Source organism: Molossus molossus, unplaced genomic scaffold, assembly GCF_014108415.1.
Source record: "Molossus molossus isolate mMolMol1 unplaced genomic scaffold, mMolMol1.p scaffold_m16_p_8, whole genome shotgun sequence".
Taxonomy (NCBI): domain Eukaryota; kingdom Metazoa; phylum Chordata; class Mammalia; order Chiroptera; family Molossidae; genus Molossus; species Molossus molossus.
The window spans coordinates 101,833,034-101,856,499 of NW_023425402.1; the positions used below are offsets into that span (position 1 = coordinate 101,833,034).

General features: G+C 35.9%; 1 pseudogene; it reads left to right on the top strand.

Annotated features, from left to right (window-relative positions):
* Positions 1 to 23,113, top strand: part of LOC118620792 — a 71,660-nt pseudogene extending 48,547 nt beyond the window's left edge.
* The last annotated feature ends 353 nt before the right edge of the window (positions 23,114 to 23,466 follow it).

Genomic DNA, 23,466 nt, shown 5'->3' on the forward strand with positions numbered 1-23,466 from the left:
CACGTTTTGAAGGCCGGTAGCCACAAGGTGGGACTAATAACCGTGTCTTCACCGAGGCTCACGTTCTCTTCCTGATGTTTCATGTTCATTGTGCTGGTTTATCTTTATTAAAGTGATCTCCTTTGCTTATCCATAAACATCCTAGGTCCATTAGGAGTAAATATTCCTCCAATGGGTTACATAATGAGAAATTTCGAAACTGCATTTCTCTACCCGACCAAGAAAAGCAATGCAATCACATCGGAATACAAGGCGAGCTTGGGGAACGGAGGAGCATCGTGTGCCAGACGCCCTGACACACCTCCACAAGGGCCCACCCCGCCGCCCCTTGGAAGAAAGTATCCACCGACCGTCTGATTGATTAAGAACTCATTTTGATTTTACCTTCTTTTCGATTGAACAACAACAGCAACCTTTTTAAAACAAGTCAGATCTCACCTGGAGCGGAGTGAGTTCCCACTGCCTTGCGATGCTGCCACTCACCCTGGCCTGGCCCCTCTCGCATCCGACCTCGTGCTCACTGCTTTCTGTCTCCTGCACTTTGCTGCAACCGCACCAGCTTCCCCCCTGGGCATCTTGCCTACTCTCCCACCTCAGGGTCTCTGGCTGCTTCCCTGGTCTGTAAAGTCTTCACATTAAACATCCTGCCTGTTCTCTCCTCACTTCCTTCAGGTCATTAGTCAAATCTTGTTCCTCGCGGCTTTCCATAGCAGCCACCCAAACCCAACACCTCCCAAGCTCTCCGAGCCTCTCCTTCTAGCCTTGGGACTCACAGAGCACCCTCTGCATTTAAATTCTTTATCATCTAGAGCAAAATACAAGGTTACTGAAGGCTGAGGTTTCTCGTTGTTCGGTGTGTTAACTTTGGCACCAAGAACAGTGACTAATTTTGAAAATTCTCAAGATTTGGGAAAATTGAGCTTTCTTTCAGGGTCTCAGACAGAGTGCAAGGTGAAAATGGCATAGCAACTAAGATTCGTTGCTAAGAGACAAAATATTTTTTTCTATGTGTGGTTTCCCATTTTCCCCCATTCTGCATGAGACTATGTATTGCTTTTTTTTAACATTTTCCTTTCTGCTGCTGAATACTGTGCATATTCCGGGCACATTTAGATTTATTTTCAGATAGGAAAAATATCCAGACTTCATTATTCCAGTCTCCGTCCCAGGAGTTGATTCATCTGTGGCGTTTGTCTTTCCTACCGTCCTCACCCCACCCAACTTCTGACACTGTGCCCAATGGAGGGGCTGATCTGAGCAATGCCAGGCTCCTCGATTTATTGATTTATTTTTATTGTGGTTAAAAAACATCTAGTTAACATCCATCACCACACAGTTGATCCCTTTTGTCTCTTTCACCCTCCACTCTGTACCCTTGCTCTCGGGTAATCAATCACCAGTCAGTTCTCTGTGTCTACGATTTCCTTGTGTTGTTGTTTTGTTGTTTTGCTTGTTCGTTTGTTTTGTTTTGTTATATTCTGCATATAAGTGAAATCACATTGTATTTGTCTTTCTCTGTCTGACTTATTTCACTTAGCATAATACCCTCGAGATCCACCCATGTTGTTACAAATGGTAGCATTTTCTTCTTTTTTATGACTGAATTATCAAAACGACAAGATATAGCAGCAAATGTTGGCGAGGACATGGAGAAAAGGGAACCCTTGTACATTGTTGGTAGGAATGTAAGTGGGTGTAGTCACTATGGAAAGCTATAATGAGGTTCCTCAAAAAAATTAAGACTAGAGCCCTGACCAGTTTGGCTCAGCAGCTGAGCGTGGGCCTACGAACCAGAGAGTCCCGGGTTCAGTTCCCGCGAGGGGCACTATCACAAAAAAAAAAAAAAAAAAAAAAAAATTAAGACTAGAACTACCATAGGACCCAGCCATTCTCCATTTGGGTAGTTATCCAAAAAATTCAGAAGAACTAATTAAAAAGATATATGCATCCTTATGTACATTAGAGCCTTACTTATAATATCTAAGATATGAAAACAACTCATAATATCTATTAAACCTAGCATTGTTGGTGAAGAAATTAAAATTAAATATTACTCAGATATTTTAGATAATATTAGCTAAATGTAACAAGGAATATAAAGGAAAAAAATTTACTTAAACAACAATTGCTTGTGTAAGCAGAAGGAATGTGACTGGTGATTCCAGAAATATGGAACTTCAAAGATTTGGGGAAAAAACCCACAAACAGTAGAAAATAAGATAGAAGCAGCTTTGAGTGACAAAGATCTTTCTACCCAAGCTTGATTCTCAAGACTGCTGATAAAGAAGTTGGAAAGAATGGAGTAAGGCAAGGTGGCAAAATCAATTTGGGTTTGATAATGATTTCTAGAGGGGAAAAAAATAAAACAGCTTTATGTGTTTTGGCAAATGAAATGGATAAGATATACACACATAAAAAGCTTAGTCAGCAGTTGAAGAAATGAGAGCAATTGTAGAAAGTCTTTAACCATTCAAGTTCTAAAACAACTTTAGGCTGCCAGTGTGCAGCAGAAGGCCACAGGCCATGCAAGGCACACAGCTGGCAAGCAGGACAAAATGCCCCCAATGAAATTCATATACATTGATGAAGAAAAATGAATACAAGGAAGCTCACAAGAGGTGGATCCAGGGGTGGACCGACATGAGATCTCCTGGGTCAACAAAGGGCAAGGTATCTTATTCAGAGAGCAGAAACAGAGCAGTTAATGAACTCGGCCTCCATCAAGACTCCTTGTAGGATCTCCAGACTGCTCTGTCCTGAGACTGCTGTGTGTTTCCATTGCTTTCCTTTGACTGTGAGCTTCTGTTACTGTATTTGCTCTACTGGGTATATGGAAGGGGGGCCATTTTCTTGTTTTGTATTTCATGCATCACCATAACAAGGGTCATATCTGGTCATGAGGAAAGAACAGAACGTTGTGTGGAAATCCTGTTGTTTCTGTGTCTCTAGACAATGCTGAGTAATACAGATTTCATCCCTAAGCTGATCTATAGCTTATTTTAAGAGACCAGCTCTTCATGTATACAGGCAAGCAGATTCTGGTGGATAACTTCTTATACCAGACATGTGAGTCCCTTAGGTTGAGGCAATGTTCTGTGGGATTTCATACTCATGCACAAGCTACTTTGTGAGAACCTTGGATAATGAGTGGTGCCACCCCCAAAAGCTGCAGACACTGTAATTGCTCCATATGTGAAATATGTATAAATGTCAGTAAGGAAAAGTGTTACTGTTTGTATAAAAAATATTTCTGTTATAGAAAAAATAAATGCTTAAAATAATGAGATAGATTAAGTATTATTAATAATTTCTTCCTTTGCCCACATGACCACTTCTTCAATTAAAATCAACAGACAGAATATTAACATGAACACTAAAATTCATGCTCCAACTAATGAAAACAATAAAACACCTCACTGGCTAATTAATTAATGCATGAAATTATCATAATTATATTAACAAGAAATTTTAAGCTTCCTAACTCATAAAAAATGGAAAGGATGTGTTACATTTTAAATTGTTTTAAGGATTTTAAAAGGCCACTATCACACATACATAGTGACCACTGGCTACAAAATACACATCTACCAGAAGATTACTTTAAAAAGTGCCACCCTGTCTAAATACCCAATGTGCTCACACACTAAGGTTATACTGGAAAAACTTTCAACTTTCCAACACAAAAACCTATGAAATAGTTGTGTGCAAACATTTCTTAAAAATATTTTTTTCAAAATTAAAGATCTATATACATAAATAAAATTTTAGAATTTTAAAAATTTTGTATTGAATTCATTGGGGTGACATTGGCTAATGAAATTATATAGGTTCTTTTTAAACTTTAGTTTACTTTTATATGGCATCTATTGGTTTCAAGTGTACAATTCTATGCTACATCATTTGTATATTATATTGTGTGTTTACCGCCCAAAGTCTCTGTCCGTCACCATTTATCTGCCCTTCACTCTCTTCTATCTCCCCACTTCTCTTTGCCTGTGGTAATCACCATACTGTTATCTGTGTCTATGATTTTTTGTTTTGCTTAATCCCTTCACCTTTTTACCCAGCCCCCCAACCCCACACCCCTTCGACAGCTGTCAGTCTGTTCTCTGTATCTATGTAAAAGTTTTAATATTTAAAGTCTGTACTTGTGATGTGAAACATCTTAACTTGTGGAAAGAATCATTTTATAGAATTCCCATATTTAATTAAGTAAATTTATACTCTCTACCAGAATCAAATAAATATAAGAATATAAACATAATTATTATTTGTTGAGTTCTCTCTTAAAATAAAAAAAATAAAAAATAAAAACTTTGTTAAGAAAGGGTCAGAAAGCCAAAAGTCAGTGCCTGTGGAATTAATTGTGCTATAATATAAATACATTTTATATGATAAATTTATAACCGATACTATCTCCCAACAGAGATTGTTATCTTTGTAAGTCTAACATATATAGTGATAATATTTTTTATAAAGCATATTACGGTTCACTGAGATGAATTAAAGTGAATTCCAAATTTGATAATCATAAAATATGTTCTTGAATAAATGTACATACACTTTCATGAACAACTGAGAAATAACAAGAATATGGTAAAAAAAAAATTCTTTAGAAATGACAAAGGGTATACTATTAAACACAGATATGAAAAATAACCATTAAGATATGTATATACATCCCACAAATAATTTATTTACATTACATTTAATGTTCAAATTATCACTATAAAATGGTTATTAAATGATTTGTAAGTGATATGTTATCTATATATTTTTTAAAAATTTTATATTTCAAAGTTTTTAAAAAGTATTTTAAACATCCATAGAAAAATTGTTGGGCAGAAATAAATACTTTGGCCATTCTTCAACGTTTTTGTTTGGACAATAAATTTTGTAGTTATTCACTGAGATCGATTCTTCTGAAATAAATCTATATTTCATTACAATACCAATTAGAATTCTATAGATATTTTTATGAAACTTAAATTGCTTTGAAAATTTATATAGAATGCTAAAATATTGTTTTACTGTGTACTAGTGTATCTAATGTACTTAAGACTATGTGACATTGGCTCATGGATAGAAAAACATGAATGAAACAGAATCAAGAGCCTAGAAATATAAATATGAACACATGAAAATATGATGTATGACAAACTGGCCTTGCACATCAGTGAGAACATATTAAGAGAGTAAATAGCTCTGAAACATGGGGAAAGACATGCTGACTTCACCTTATGTCATCCAGAAAAGTCAATTCCATGTGAACCAAAGAATTTACTATGTAAAGCAAACCTTAAAAATTCTGAATCAAACTTCAGGAGGCTAGCTCTATAATATCAGGGTAGGGAGAAATTTTAAACTATATATTTTTATGCACAAGCTATAAAAGAAAACATTAATGCATTTTTTCTAAAGAATATTATTCATAAAATTTTCCTCTCATCAAAGCCAACACACGCACACACAAACATTTTCTAAGAGCAAAAGACGAGGAGAAAGTATTTAAAATGCAGTTTCTGAATCTTTCAAGAAAAGAATCATCCTACTCTTCAATTAGAAAATGACTCAATGTTATGAATAGGAAATTCCCAGAAAGAGGTAAATGCAGTGCAGAGGAGAAGCACGTGATAAGAATCTGACAGGTCTAAACTGCTGAGGAAATGAGCAATGAACACTGATTGCACTGGAGCGGAAGCACAACCTGGCAGAGCAATTCTGGAGAGAAGCCTGGCAGTAGCTAATGAAATCAATCATGGATAAACCATATGACGCAGCTCTCCTGGTCTATGACATAAAACTCAGAAATATCATACGTTCCTAGAGCAATAGACATATACACATTTATCAGAGCATTATCCATCACCATAGGATCAATAGACAATCTAAATGGCTACCAGTATTAATTTGTTAAGGTTGTTGCAACAAAGTACCACACACTGAGTGGCTTAATTAACAGATATTCATTGATCTCATAGTTCTAGAGTCCAGAAGTCTAAAGTCAAGGCGTCAGTAGGGTTGGCTCCGTCTGCGGACGGTGAGGGATGTGTGGCCCTGTCTCTCTTCTCGCATCTGATGGTTGCAGGTGATCTGTGGCATTCCTTGTTTTCACAGAAGCACCACTCTGATCTCCTTCATCTTCACATGGTCTTCTCCTGTGTTCGTATCTGCCTCTGTGTCTAAATTTCCCCTTTACATAAGACAGACTGGATTACAGCCCACCCTAATGACTTCATCTAAATGTATTTAAATCTGCAACAATTCTAATTCCAGATGAAAATATATTCTGAGGTCCTAGTGGTTAGGACTTCAACATATCTTCTTTTTTGAGGGGGCATAATTTAACCCTAACACTGCCCACAGGGACATAGTGACTAAAACACAGAGCATGCTTCAAAGGAGGGCGGATGCAGGTTAAACATGTAGTATTGAGCTTCAAATCCTAAAAGTTATCAGTAGCTCAATACCACTTAAAGTTGTTTAAGAGAAATACACAAAAACTATGTTACACCTTTTGTAAATGTACACTTTATAACAACATATACCATGGCCAATGTACACTCAAAACATTAGAGAAGTACATAAGGTGCGGAAAGGAATGTGTGTAAGAATAAATGGGATAATAAAATGAAATGAAATGATTTAACCAAATTAAGAATAAACTATAATATGAACTAGGGTTTATGGAATTGATTATAACTGTGTATAATATACTAGTATTTTTATTTTTATTACACCATAATATATTTAGATATGCTATCTAAGTATCTAAATTTTATTCTATAAAAGAATTATTAATTTAACTCTGTACTCCTGAATTCTGAAGATAAACCAAATAAATATAAAAATTAAGAGATTAGTTTAAGCATATTTGTTTCTATGTTTTCTATTTTAAATTTTTATTGAATTTATTGCAGTGACATTGGTTAGTAAAATTATATAGTCTTCAGGCATACAATTCTACAATCCATCATATTGTGTTCACAACCCCAAGTCAAGTCTCTTTTCATCATCATTTATCCCCCCTTTACCCACCCCCTTTCTCTCTGATAATCACCATACTATTGTCTGTGTCTGTGAGTTTTTCTCTTTGCTTAATCTCTTCACTTTTTTCATCCAGCCCACCACCCTTCTCCCCTCTGACAGTTGTCAGTCTGTTCTCTGTGCCTATGAGTTTCTTTCTATTTGGTTAATCGTTTTTGTTTTTTCATTACATTCCATGTATAGGTGACATTATATGATACTTATCTTCCTCTTACTGGCTCATTTCCCTTAGCATAATACTCTCCAGATCTATTTATGCTGTCACGGAAGGTAAGATTTCTCTTTTTATAATGGCTGAGCAGTATTCCATTATGTAAATATACCACAGCTTTTTAAAACCTATCTTTTCTTGAAAAACTCAAAACCCCATGTACTAGTACTTTCTTTTGTGTCTACACAAGTGTTATTCTGAGTAGCAGTTGCACCTTTGAGAAGGAACTTGTGCTCAAACTGTAGAATACAACTGGGCTTCATTCAGATCAGGTATCAGTTTGAGGTACTTGAGAATTTCAGCTTGTGATTTTATTTCAAACTGTCTAACAGAATAGCTGAGGCTATATAGATCAATAAAAATTTTGATCTTGACCAGAATATGTGATGTTCAAAGTACTCTTGTGTATTTGACTTCAGTAATATTTTTTTAAATCCTAACCCGAGGATATTCTCCCATTAATCTTTAGATAGAATGGGAGGGAAGAGAGGAGGGAGAAAGAGAGAGAGAGAGAAAGAGAGAGAGAGAAACATCAATGTAAGAGAGACACATTGATTAACCTGCATTGATTAACCTACACAACCCCGTCCAGGGCAGGGGATCAAACCTGCAACTGAGGTACATGCCCTTGATGGGAATCAAACTCAAGACCCTTCGGTCTACAGGCCAATGCTCTAACTGCTGAGCCAAACCAGCCAGGGCAGGGTTTAGTAATTTTTAAAAAACTTACTATCCAAGCCCCTTGCCTACAATCCTATTATTCTCCATAATATTTCCTTCAATTTAGGGTTCATAAGAGAACCTCGCTGTTGGCCTTAAATGTTGTTTATTTCATTTGCAAACATTTTTTACTGCTCTGTGCCGAACACATAAAGACGTGGCTAAAGAAACTAGAGTTATAGAGAATATCTTTATTTTAAAATATAGTAATTTTGCTTATTTGATATCATGCATTTTATTTCTGATCAATAAAACCCAACCCTCCTTTACCTGCATGCCTTTCTAAATTTTGTAACTCCATATTCAAAAAGAAACAATTCATATTTGATTTTACTACGTATTGTTGGATTTCTCTCCAGAATGATTCACCAGTTAAACGTCTACAAACAGTACATAATGTCTATTTCTCTACATCTCTTTTTCTGACCCATCCTGCCTATGTTATTACTTTTTAAAGTATGTCAAATTATCTACCTATCCCTAATAATTATTGTAAGCAAATGCAACCCACATACACACACGTGCGCGCGCACACACACACACATGCACGCACAGATACACACTGGAATCCTTAACATGCTTTCTTCTCATAGCACATCTCATTGTGTAATGCTGTTGAACTTGATCTATTGGAAATGCTCATAAGAGGCCCGGGGATTGTTACATAAATGCTATTTTATTAGCAGGTCAGCTCTCTTAAGATTTTGTGAAAATCAGAAAAGAAGCCTTCAGGCTTATTACTTTGAGAGTAATTTAAACTAAATTGCCTATCTTTTTCTAGAGATAAGTGATGAATCATAGAGGTGATATAATCTGAAATCTTACCAAAGTAAAACTGTATACTTTTATATTTAGAAATAAATGAATCACCAGAAAAAGGAGAACTAATATGGTATTAGAATTAAATAGACAAGGAACTAAAGTTTTTTCCTTTTGTTCAAGTGAGGACAAAATTAAAATTATATCCTTTGCAAACAATTTATAGATTGCATTTAATTTATAAATGGAATTATATAGGAAATACTTAAAATTTACTTGATAGAGTTATTAAATGAAAGTATGAATACATGAATTAACAGCATAGCCCTTCTATTCTAGTTGTTACTGACAATATATTTTTTTTCTGGCATATATTTTTATTTTTTGTATCTATATATGAGGTTTATTTTATTTTTTATTACTTTATTTTTGTTACAGATGTTTCTCCTTTTCCCCCACATTGATTCCCTTCTCCCTATCCCTTCCCACCCCATCCCCAGTTTTGTTGTCTATGTCCATCGGTTTTGCACACATGCATATAAGGTCTGTGGTTTATCCCCCCCCCCCCCTTTCTGAGGAATGTCAGTCTGTACCTACTTCTATGTCTCTGGGTCTATTTTGTTCATCAGTTTGTTTAGTTCATTATATTCCACAAATAAATGAGATCATGTGATATTTGTCTTTCTCTGCTTGGCTTGTTTCGCTTAGGATAATACTTTCCAGGTCCCTCCGTGTCATCTCAAAGGATATTTTTAAACAAAGAGCTCCTATGAGAAATGACAGCTCTTTTTGGCTTCACTAGATAAACCTGGTTTGCTTACAAAATTTTCTTGAAGTAATTCAGCCTTGTGATTTGCTTTGTGGGTAAAAGGTTAAGATGCATGATGCCTGCAGGATTTCTATGTGTGCTTGTATGGTTAGATCTGGTTTTGTGTCTTCATTGCCATGAGACTGGCAGTCCCGGGAGCGGCTGCTCCTCAGCCTGGGTCTCAGAACAAGATGATGGCCAAGCTTAAAGCTTGCAGCAGATCCACTCTGCCAAGATCCCCTGCAGCCTACATCAGCCACCTCCCAGCTGACTCCCAGACATGTGAGTGGCTCTAGTTGAGATCATGGAGCTGCACCAGTGGATTTGCAGAGGGTTCAGAAATGATTTCTGACTGCTCTATGCCAATGACATTTGAGGCTGTATGTCTGAAGAAAGATCTGTTAGCTGTGATCTACATTAAAATTTTGCATTTTGTTGTTGTTGTTGTTTATAGGTGTTAGTGAGTTCTTTCATTATGTAGGTCCTGGTTTTTCTTCATCTCAGGAAAACATTCTTCTATTATTTCTTCAATTATATTTTAAATGTATACATGTTAAGTTTTCATCCTCCTTTTTTGTTTCTCTTTATTGGTTGTATTTTTTAACTTTAAACAAAATTTTATTACACAAAGTTTACATAATTGGATATTTTTCTACTTTGTACAATTGTTTCTCTACTCTCTACAATTATTCTTACTCTCCACAGAAAGGGTGCTTCTTGACATCTCACTGGGTGATAGCAAGCACTAAAAACCTGATTTTAACAGATTAGTAGTAAAAATGTCTCAGTGATTTAAGTTGAAGGCAGTACATTGGCACGTGGCTCTTGCACTTCGTTATCAAAAATGTACATATGTATTTTTATTCCAAGATAAAAAATAAATTATCTGTAGGTATGCACAATGACAGCAGTAAACCATTGTATGTTGTCAACTGAAACCAGTAACTGAGGGTTACGGTGATTTCCATAAACACCAGCCAGCCCTTTGTTTAGTCATTTCCTTCAGCAGACTTCTCCGAAGTCCTAGGTGAGGAGCACGCCATGATCTTCCTCTCTCAGGTCTCATTAATAATGGTAAAGCACTGTTCTAGGACTAGAACATGCCCTTCCCATTCCACCCATCCTGCCCATTCCTGGGTCCTTCTCTTCTTCAGGAATTTCTGTGACTACAACTTCTGCTCTTGTTAACAGTGAGGCCACTCCAGCAGCATCCAAAAAACAGTTCTTACAACCTGAGTCGGATCAGTGATTCCTTTCCCCACCACATTCACAAAATCTCCAAGCATAGCATCATCATCAACTTCTGAGAAAATCTGCATAATTTTCTCAACTATCAGTGACGCCTCATCACCTGCATTCTTAGCAATAGTCATCGTGGGAATTTTGAGCACTTTTTAAATACTTTCTATACCAAAGTTTTTATCTTCATTAGCTGGAGTTAATGGGTCCAAGGGTGTAATGCACTGAAGCAGGTCATTGGTCACAATGACCTCTCCAACTTTTCCTGTCATGAGGCTGACCATCTTTAAGATTTAAAGTCTATCTTTCTTCTCCAAACACGGCAACACCAATAGCCATGTTTTTATGCTGGTTCTTTCTAGTGTCTCCAAAACTTGGAGCTTTGACTGCTATCACCTGAAGACCAACTTTTAACCTATTCTGGCATAGCATCAGGCTAGTCACAGTCTGTTAGTTCATTGTGTGAAGGGATCCACATGGATAATTTTTATTATCATATATCCACTACAGTTTTTTGTTTGTAATCATTGTATTTCCTATCAGTTTTCTGAATACTTCCCAAAGGCAAAGGATAATGTTCATTGACAACAGTATTAATAATTTATTAATAAAACCACAATAATATGTTCTAATTTTATGACAATAAACATTCTAAGTGAATTTCTGTATCAATTAATTCTTTAAACACATCTACAAGGCAAGTACCAGTATTATTCCTGCATTACAGATGAAGAAACTGAGGCAGAACAAGTTTGAATAACTTGATAAAGGACACAAATTTTGTACAAGAAGAAGCCCAAAGTTAATGCTGAATATTTTCAAAAGCTACACTGTCATTTTAATAATGATAAGAGTCATTTTAAAGAAGAAACAACTGAACATTTTTTTCAATTTTTACTGATACATTTAATTTTGTTATGTTATCATTTTTTTGTGTCCCACTGCCTATAAAACATAATTCTGAAGATTTATCTATTGTAATAAGCTCATTATATTTCTGGTTAACATATGATAATTAACTGCTGGTTTTAATTTCTCATGATATAGTTTAACAGTGGAGGGAGTATGAATGTATACTTCTGAATCAATAAATCGTCTGCATTAAACCATTCAGGAAACTATGCTTGTAAAAAAATGATATTAAAAATTCTATGGCATTCAAGTTACCTTTCAAGTTAAGATATCTTCTACAAAATAAGACTATTATCATATCTTATGCTATAAGTGTTAACTGTTATGGTCCACAATCTTTACATTTTTTTTCATGTACATGTTGGTCATTTGTATGTCTTCTTGGCACATATGCCCATTTTTAAATCAGATTATTTGGGAGGTGGTTTTGCCATTAAGTTGTGTAAGTTCTTTATATATTTTGGATATTAACCCCTTATCAGGTATTTGATTTGCAAATATTTTCAATTTGATTGTTCCTAATTGGGGGAGTTATAAATAAAGCTTCCATAACCCGTGTATAGAAGTTTGTGTGAATATGTTTGATTTCTCTAAGGTGAATACATAAGACTATAAGTGTTGTGTTCTATGATAAGTGTATGTTTAGATTTATAAGAAACTGTCAAACTGTTCCAAAGTGTAGTGTTGTATCCTCATGTTTTATTCACATCAACAATGAATGGCAGGTTCATTTGATCTAACATTTTTTAAAAATTATACTATTCTAATGATACACTTATTCTAAGAGGTGTGTAATTGCATATTATGATTTTAATTTGCATTTCCCTAGTGACTAATGATGTGCTAGAATCAATGCATTGAAGATAATTGTTAGATTATTGCCGTCTTATAGGTGGGTTTCACATATTTGTAAGGACAGGGTCAAGGGTATAACCATAAGAGTGCATGACTGAAGTGAAATGAAAGACATGATCATTAGGGAAGACATGAGACAGAGGATCAAGAGTATTAGAAGGAATCAGAAAAATAGATATTGAAATCATTTTGAGAACTATGACAATAGTTGTGCTAGAAAGAGTTATAGTGATTCAATAGTTAAACATCTTCCAGGAGTAAAAAGGGATGGATGGTGGGTAGTTGTAAGAAAGAACTTTTTTTTTATCCTCACCCGAGGACATTTTTCCATTTTTTGTTCAGATAGAGTGGGAAGGAGAGGAGGAAGAGACAGAGAAACATCGACATGAAAGGGACACATCGAGTGGCTGCCTCCCACACGACCCAACCAGGGCCGGGGACAAACTGCAACCGAAGTACATGCCCTAAGCAGGAACTGAACCCAGGTCTCTCCGGACTGCAGGCTGGCGCTCTAACCGCTGAGGCAAACCTGCCAGGGCAGAACTTTTTTTTTTTGGTATGTGCCCCTAACCACTAGGGCCTAGCAGGTACTGAACCGGAAACTCTCTTGTCCGCAGGCCAATGTTCCAACCGCTGAGCCAAACCAGCCAGGGCATAAGAAAGAACTTAATGCTTGTTCCATTAAATGATAAAAGCATTTGGCTCAGAAAATTTAATTCTCTTTTTTTCTTATTTTCCTTCTCTACAAAACTCTGATTATGATTTGGTAATGTGTTTCATCCCAACCAGTTTATTATTCTCTCTTGCTGTAGTGGAACCCAATGACTAAGATAAAAGCAAAACAAAAACAGTAACAACAAAATCATTTAAAGAAAAAGGCAATGGAGCAGTTATAGAATTTGCTTAGCAAAAGTCTAGAGGCATCAAAATGAGGCTATTCTCTTCCTCAATGTATTTAAATTGGTATTAACATTTAAACAAGCATCAAGTAAAACAATTTATTTGCATTATTGCATTTCTATTTTATGTAGCCAATAAACATGACTTTGTAGAAAAACATGCATATTTTAAAACTGCAGATGTTTACAATAAGATAGTTAAACTAAAACTAATGAAGGATAAAAATTACTTGAAATGTAAAACCTGAAAGGATTAAAAAATCAAATGCTTTTAAACTTTAAGTCAAATGCAAATTAACTAAAGTTATTGCAGCAATCATTCCACAATATGTACATATATCAATCATTATGTTGTACACTTAAAACATAATATTAACAATATCATGTCAGTTATTTTTCAATTAAAAAAAGACAAAAGAGTTTTTTACAATATGAAATCAAAGGAGTTAAAGAAATTCTTTTATGAAATGATTAATCAGCACCTATAACATACAATGCTCACAATGAATAAGAAGGGAATGTTTCATTTGCATTTTCACATGTATTTGATGATGCACCTTTGTCTTGTTTTTCTTCAGGACCAGTATTCTAAGGATGCTAGTTTTGGAAATACCAGTTTATAAACATTACAATTTCCATGTTAGTTATTTAGAAACCTATTACCTAGGTTTTTCTCAACTGTTTAATTTACTTTAAACTAGTCAAAATGCACATGTAACAGTTTAAAAGTTTTGAAAAATAGTATGTTAGCAATAAATCTCTTTCTATTTAGGAATACCAGTCTCCCGATTTTTTTCCTAGAGTCAACCAGTAATTCACTTTTGAGGGAGATCATTCTAGAGACATATGGAATATGTCCTTGAATAGCACAATTCTCTCTGTATTATTTTTTCTCTTAATAAAATACCTTGAAGATCATGTATATCAGGTCAAAGAATGCTTACTTTCTTAGATATGCATGTGATTCGAAATAACTATGTACCAAATTTTATTTAACCAATTTCTATTGATTATGTTTCAAATTATTTTCTATTACACAAAAATGCTGCCACCAATATACACATTAGTAAATACAATAATTTTTACATATGTGTGGACTATGTAAATATGTCTGTAGTATTGTGTTCCAGAAGTGTAAATCGGTAACAATAAGATGAATCAGAAATCTGAGGCAATGCAATTTCTGGTTTGGGGTATAAAAGTGTGTATGTGTGCATGTGTGTGTATACCATATATGTCTGTATATATTCAAAAAGTATATATGTAAGTATATATCTGTATAGTATGTGTACATACATATATATATAATTGGTATATATAATTAGTATATCATATATGTATACTTAGAAAGTGTGTGTTTATATAATCAGTGTATTACATACCTATATAGTATAATGTAAACATACATGCATATAATATAATCAGAAATATATAAATTAAAATGTATGCAGATATGTTTGCAGCATAAACACATATGAATGCATGTATCCATATATGAGTGAGTATACATATATAATCAAAGTTTTATATATATAGGCATATATATATGCATTATATATATATATATTGAGAGAGAGAGAGAGGAAAAGATTGAGAGAGACACACAAATTTTCAGAGTGTAAATTTTGGCATTTATAAAATATTTTATAACACTAAAGCATAAATTGTAGAATTAAATATCAGGGATTTATATGGAATTTGCCCAAATACTTGGTTTGGTAGGTTGTGACTACACAATCATTGGGCAATATAGTAGCACTGACTTCTAATTCTTATCCAGATTCTTTATTTTTTCCTTTAAATCCTCACCCGAGGACATGTTTGCATTTATCTTCAGATAGAGCAGGAGGGAGAGAGGGAGGAAGAGAGAGAAACATCAATGTGAGAGAGATATATCGACTGGTTACCACCCACACTACCCCAACCACAGCCGGGGACAAACTGCAACTGAGGTACGTGCCATTAGCGGGAACCGAACCCAGGACTCTCTGGTCCATGGGCTGATGCTTTAACAACAGAGCAAAACTTTCCAGGGCTTTATCCAGATTCTTATGTTGTATGGTAATCTTTCTGAAAATCAGTTTATTTATATGTAACTTAGGAAATTATTTGGCCCTTCCCAAGAAGTATTAAGAAAATTTAATGAGGTGAGATTGGTAAAACATTTTTATAGCACTATTTTCAAGTGTGTAGTCTCACATTATTTGTGTTGGAATATTCTAAACAACTTATAAATACTTTTTTCAATTAGAATGAGATAGTAGGTTTCCTTAGATGAACATCCCCTACCCTGCTCTTGTTAAAATATTACATTCTCATAAAATTTTTTTAATCCTCGAGAGAGAACCCAAATACACAAAATCAGAAATGAAAGAGGAGAAGTAACAACCAACACCACGGAAATACAAAAGATCGTTAACAACTACTATGAACAACTATATGGCAACAAATTCGAAAATCTAAGCGAAATGGACAAATTTCTAGAAACACACAGTCTCCCAAAACTATTTCCGGAAGAGATAGAAAACTTGAACAGACCAATAACAACCAAGGAAATTGAAGAGGTAATCAAGACTCTCCCAGCAAACAAAAGCCCAGGCCCAGATGGTTTCACGGGGGAGTTTTATTGAACATTCAAAAAAGAACTAACACCCATTCTCCTCAAACTATTTCAAAAAATTCAAGAAGAAGGAAGACTTCCAAACACGTTCTATGAGGCCAGCATAATTCTAATTCCAAAACCAGAAAAAGACACTACGAAGACAGAAAACTACAGGCCAATATCCCTGATGAACATAGACGCCAAAATCCTGAACAAAATATTAGCAAATCGGATCCAGAAGTACATCAAAAAAAATTATTCACCATGACCAGGTAGGATTCATTCCAGGGATGCAAGGCTGGTACAATATTCGCAAATTAATAAACGTGATACACCACATCAACAAAATGAAGAATAAAAACCACATGATCATATCAATAGATGCTGAAAAAGCATTCGACAAAATCCAGCATCCATTTCTGATAAAAACGCTCAGCAATGTAGGAATAGAGGGATCATACCTCGACATAATAAAGGCCATATATGAAAGACCCACAGCCAACATCATACTCAATGGACAGAAACTAAAAAAATTTCCATTAAGAACAGGAACAAGACAGGGATGTCCACTTTCGCCACTCTTATTTAACATTGTACTGGAAGTCTTAGCCACAGCAAACAGACATGAAGAAAAAATAAAAGGGATCCAAATTGGAAAGGAGGAAGTGAAACTGTCATTATTTGCAGATCACATGATATTGTACATAGAAAACCCTAAAGACTCCATCAAAAATCTATTAGACTTAATAAATGAATTTGGCAAAGTAGCAGGATACAAAATTAATGTCAAGAAATCGACGGCATTCTTGTACATCAATGATGAACTCACAGAAAGAGAAACTGAAAAAACAATCCCATTTACCATTGCGCCAAAAAAATTATGATACTTAGGAATAAACTTAACCAAAGAAGTAAAGGACCTATTTGCAGAAAACTACAGGTCATTGAAAAAAGAAATAGAGGAAGATATAAAAAAGTGGAAGCACATACCCTGTTCATGGATTGGAAGAATTAACATCATTAAAATGTCCATACTACCCAAAGCAATCTATAGATTCAATGCAATCCCCATCAAAATACCAACGACATATTTCATAGAACTAGAACAAATACTTCAAAAGTTCATATGGAACCAAAAAAGACCCCGAATAGCCACAGCAATCTTGAAAAAGAAGAACAAAGTAGGTGGGATCACAATACCAGATATCATGTTATACTACAAAGCGACTGTAACCAAAACGGCCTGGTACTGGCACAAGAACAGGCATATAGACCAGTGGAACAGAACTGAAAACCCAGAAATGGACCCAAGGCAATACGCTCAATTAATATTTGACAAAGGTGGCAAGAGCATACAGTGGAGTAAAGACAGCCTCTTTAATAAATGGTGTTGGGAAAATTGGACAGCTACATGCAAAAAAATGAAACTAGACCATCAACTTACACCATACACAAAAATAAACTCAAAATGGATAAAAGACTTAAATGTGACCCGTGACTCCATAAAAATTCTAGAAGAAAATGTAGGCAACAAAATTTCGGACATCATACGGAGCAGAATTTTCACTGATACATTACCTAAGGCAACAGAAGTAAAGGAGAAAATGAACACATGGGACTACATCAAACTAAAAAGCTTCTGCACAGCAAAAGAAACAATCACCAAAATGGAAAGGCAACCCACTGTATGGGAGAACATCATTGCCAATGATGTATCAGATAAGGGGTTAATTTCCAATATATATAGAGTGCTCATACAACTCCACAAAAGGAAGACAAAGAACCCAATTAAAAAATGGGCAGAGGAGCTGAATAGACACCTGTCCAAACAGGACATACAAATGGTCAAGAGACATATGAAGAAATGCTCAACATCACTAATCATAAGAGAGATGCAAATTAAAACAACAATGAGGTATCACCTCACACCTGTCAGAATGGCCGCCATCAACAAATCATCAAACAACAAGTGTTGGCGAGGGTGTGGAGAAAAGGGGACTCTAGTACACTGCTGGTGGGAATGCAGACTGGTGCAGCCGCTATGGAAAACAATATGGTGCTACCTCAAAAAATTAAAAATTGAACTTCCATTTGACCCAGTGATCCCACTGCTGGGAATATACCCTAAGAAGCCTGAAACACCAATCAGGAAGAATATATGTACCCCCATGTTCATAGCAACACTATTTACAATAGCTAAGATCTGGAAACAGCCCAAGTGTCCACCAGTAGACGAATGGATAAAAAAGCAGTGGTACATATACACAATGGAGTACTATGCAGCTGTAAGAAAGAAAGATCTCTTATCCTTTGAGACGACATGGAGGGACCTGGAAAGTATTATCCTAAGTGAAAGAAGCCAAGCAGAAAAAGACAAATACCACATGATCTCACTTATATACGGAATATAATGAACATAACAGTCTGAGGAATACAGTAGACCCAGACACATGGAAGTAGGGCACAGACTGACATCCCTCAGAAGAGGGGATGGGGGGTGGAGGGGTGGGAAGAGATATACCACAGAACTTATATGCATGTATGCATGACCAATGGACATGGACAACTAAGCCGGGGACAGGGTGGAGGGGGGGTAGGGTGGGGGGTGCCAATGGGGTAAAAAGGTAAAATATCTGTAACAAAAAAATAAATAAAAATTCATAAATCAAAAAAAAAAAAAATTTTTTTTAATCCTCATCTGAGGATAGTTTTCTATTTACCTTCAGACAGAGTGGAAGGGAGAGAGGAACATTAACGTGAGAGGGACACATTGACTGGTTGCCTCCCTCACGACCCCAGCCAGTGTTGGGGACAAACTGCAACCGAGGTATGTGCCCTTGACCGGAATCAAACCCACAAATCATTGATCCACAGGCTGACGCTCGACCGCTGAGCCAAACCAGCCAGGGCTCATAATATTTTTAAATTTTTTGTCCTGACTATATGAAGTAAGATATCCAGATAGCTTATTTCACTTCAAGTTACCCAGTTGCCCTGGGTATATTTGAAAGTCACTCAATATTGACGTGGGATTGAGGGACTTTCTAATGGTAGTACAGTATTGGTGTTTTGTTCAATCTTACATGTTCCTAAAAGAGTAAGAAGACCCACCCATCGCCTGAAGTTCTCCCCAGACCATAAACGTTGCAGTGGGAAATTGTCATCGGATAGTCTAGTTCAAGGACACTGTTTATGGCCTTCTTCGGTGTGTCAAGCAGCCTCCGCAAGGAAAAGGCAGACTGCATTAAGCCTGAGCTCACTAATTATCTGTGTAGAAGAGAAATGCAGGCCCATGTTTATCATCACAGGGAAAATATCTCTATCGCATATGCAACAATTCTATCTGTACCCCATTAACTACTTAACATCAAAGACTAAATGTTGGGTGAGGATCCTCACCTAGCAACTAAAAACCCTCTGATTATTTAGCCAGCAGACCTGACACACCTTCCTGCCAGTGTGCCAATGATGGTTAAATACATGACTCCTGGAAATAAATCTCTGGCATCGGAATCCTGGTATCTCCCCTAGGAACTGTGCAAACTTGGACAATATACTTTGTTTCTTTGGGCTTTAACTTCTTATTCTGTAAGAGGTATGAGAAGGATATGCATCTCATAGCCAGTTGTGATAATCAAATGAATTAATACGAAAAGCATTTATCAGATCACCTAGCACATAGTTAATGCAAAAAAAAAAAAAAAAATTTCAGCATTCTGATGATTAAATTGATAATAAAATATGTTACAAACATGAAAAGCCAAGGCTTAGTGTACCCAGCAGATACACAAAAAAGTGTTTTTATGTTGAAAAATTAATTTTGAAGGGATATGAAAATACCTACACAGATATCTTAGCAAAAAGTGATAAAAATTAGAGTGAATAATTTAAATAAGTCAGTGTACAGTGAAATAAAACCAGAAAAAAGTAATATTGACTGTTAAACTGAGTTTACTTGATTCCTTGCCAAGACATCTTGTGAATTCCAATATAATATAGGTTTTCATTTAGCAGACATTGCAAAATACAACATAGTGATTACACCTATACATTCAACATATGTAATTTATATTTATATATGACCTATACTTATCCAAATGAAGATATATTTTAATATTTTTAGATAAAGAGTGATTATGATTTGCTGTTCTATAACATTAGATATAATGACTATTTCTAGGGAAAATTACAATATGTGCCCCACGCTTATTACTAGGCCTTATATTATTTCAAGACTGGAGAAGTCATTATTTGTATATCAATGGTGATATTTTATCAAAACTATCTTCTTCTGTCTGACAATTTCTCACTCTGAAAGGTGTGAAAATAAAGATTTGACATTCTGTGATTTAAATTTCTTTCTTTATGCCCCTATTTCAGAACAGTTTGCTTTACCCTTCAACAGAGATAAAATTATCAATCTTTCTCTGACATAGTCTGCATTTCATCTGCATTTATCTCTGCCTTAAATGGTTCATTACGCTGACCTGAATGGGTTTCCTAAATGTTGTCAGTAAGTATAAAAGAGAATGGTTCACACTGACAAACCTTAGAAGACAGGGGCCAGGGAGGGAGATGAGATAAACCAAAGAACTTAAATGCATGGATACATGACCAATGGACATAGACAACAGTGCTTGGCAGGGGGCAGGATAGGGAGGAGGGTGTCTGCGGGGAGATGGGGGGAAGGAGAAACATCTGTAACAAAAATAAATTAATTTAAAAAGAAAAAGTGAATGATTCTATTGTACTCCTGAACTCTTGGAAGCTTTCCTTCTCTCCTTTTTCCTTTTATTTTTTGGCAGTGGATTAAAAAGTTGTAAGGAAAACCCATGACAATCATCATCCTACATTTTTTTTTGAGAAGAAAAAGACAGCATTTGATCAAATGTCATTTTCTCACTTTCTCTACTATTAATTCATTGTATACACAATAAACAATCTCAACTTATGTAATAATGTGAGTTCACTGTTTTATTTAGGATATGACTGATAATGACCTATTGTGTCAAAGATCACAATACTGAAGCATATAGTAAAAGTATTTATTACAACCCAACCAGTGTGGCTCAGTGGTTTAGCATTGACCCATGCACCCAAAGGTCACAGGTTCGATTCCCAACAAGGCTCATGTCCAGATTGTGGGCCAAATCCCCAGTGGGGGGTATGCAAGAGACGACCAATCGTTGTTCTCTCTCATTGATGTTTCTACCTCTCTCTCCCACTCCCTTCCTCTCTCTCTAAATTCAATAAAGAAAAACATTTTTGAAGTATTTATTACAAAAAAAAAGAAAAAGAAAACGACAGCAATTTGAAAATTCTTAAATAAATTCTGTGATGCATTTGCCTTCAGTCGGCCTGTGATTAGCTTTGGAAACTGTTTTATATTAGCTTTAGAAAACTTAGAAACAGGAAAAACCAAACCAAACAAACACCAACACCAAAAATGAAATCTTTGTGTTATCAACTAGTTCAAATTCATATCTAAAGGAGCAAAGTGAATCACATTTATATTTTTTCTCAAGGAACTAAAAGGCATTTTTAACAACTCAAAAGCTATTATTAATTTTGTTTTTCTGAAAGCCAGTTACTTTTTTATTGCTGTTACACCTTGAAAAATAATCTAAGAAAAAAATTTTTTATTTCTTTCGACATTATGAAATATTTAGGGATAGCTTTTAAAAAATCAAGTGAAGTATGTATTAAAAGACTAATAAGTAAATATGTTTTCCAAACTTAAATAATAAATGTCATTATATAATATTAATTAGTAATTTGTATTTAAAATAAAAAATTAATTAAAATTACAAATCTTATAATTATGATAGGTCCATGTTAGTACAAAATTAGTACTTGTAAATAATTCTATATTCATATACATACATTAAGCCAAATACAATATAATGTCCTTCATAATATTTTCATAACTTTAATATGTAATTTCTATAAATATTAATGTTATGATTGCATATTCACATTTAAAAAATGCATTAAATGCATCTCAGAAAAATCTTTAAATCTAAAGTAAAAATATTTTCTAAGTGCAATGATTATTTGAAGTAAATTTTAACTCCATTTTTTTTCATTGATTTTTAGAGAGAGAGGAAGGGAGAGAGAGATAGAAAAATCGATGAGAGAGAACATCGATTGGCTGCCTCCTGCATGCCCCACACTGGGGATTGGGCCCACAACCTGGCATGTGCCCTGACCGGAATCCAGCCGGCGACCTCTTAGTGCATGGGCAATGCTCAAGCACTGAGCCACACTGGCAGGGCTTAACTCTATTTTTATTAGTAAAATCATTAGACTTAAGAGGTATATATATAGTAAAAGTTCACAGTTATGACTAAATTTTGAGTCCAGGAGAAAGGAATCTTCATCCTCTTTTCCATGTACAGGGTGTTAGGCAAATATATATATGGAAGCCCCTCCCACAAATCATCTCATTGCTCCTAGCTTCTATAGACCTGGAGTTGGATGCCCCCAAATCTCAAGACCTGAGCAAGATCATGGTGGACATCCAGGCCCAGTATGACAAGCTGGCTCGGAAGAACCGAGAGGAGCTAGACAAATAATGTTCCTGGCAGACTGGGGAGAGTGCCACAATGGTCACCTTGCAGACCACTGAGACAGAAGCTGTTGAGATGACACCCATAGAGCTGAGATGTCCAGTCCAGTCCTTAGAGATCGACCTGGACTTGATGAGAAATCTGAAGGCCAGTTTGGGGAACATCCTGAGGGAGGTGGTGGAGACACACTGTGCCATGCAGATGGAACAACTCAATGGGATCCTGCTGCACGTGGAGTCCGGGCTGGCCCAGACCCAGGCAGAGGGGCAGCATCAGGCCCAGGAGTACACGGCCCTGCTGAACATCAAGGTCAAGCTGGAGGCTGAGATCGCCACCTACTGCTGCCTGCTGGAAGAAAGGGAGGACTTCAATCTTGGTGACGCCCTGGACAGCAGCCACTCCATACAATCCATTCAAAAGACCACCACCTGCAAGATTGTGGACGGCAAAGTAGCATCTGAGGTCAACGACACCAAAGTTCTGAGGCGTTAGTGGCAGCACAAGTAGGGCACCCCATGAGGGGGCAGGAGGCCAATAGAAAGTTCAAAGATCATTGAAAAACAAAAAGAGAGAAAGGATATCAAACCAACTGACAAAAGTGTTCCAAGCTGTCTTCCTGAAACCAAGGCCAGAAAGAAGCCCAAAAACGGCCCCATGGGGACAGGCACTGGAGATCCTTGGGGAGAACTGTCAACACTGTCTATATATGGGGGAAGAGATTTAGGGAGCTCTACAAAGATTAAAGTGAGGACCTTTACCCCGAGAGTTTCTGCCTGAGATGGTGTTGCAATGCCCAGAGAAGATGGCCTTATGATAGTGCAGTCCTGGATGGTCCTTGGCAGTGC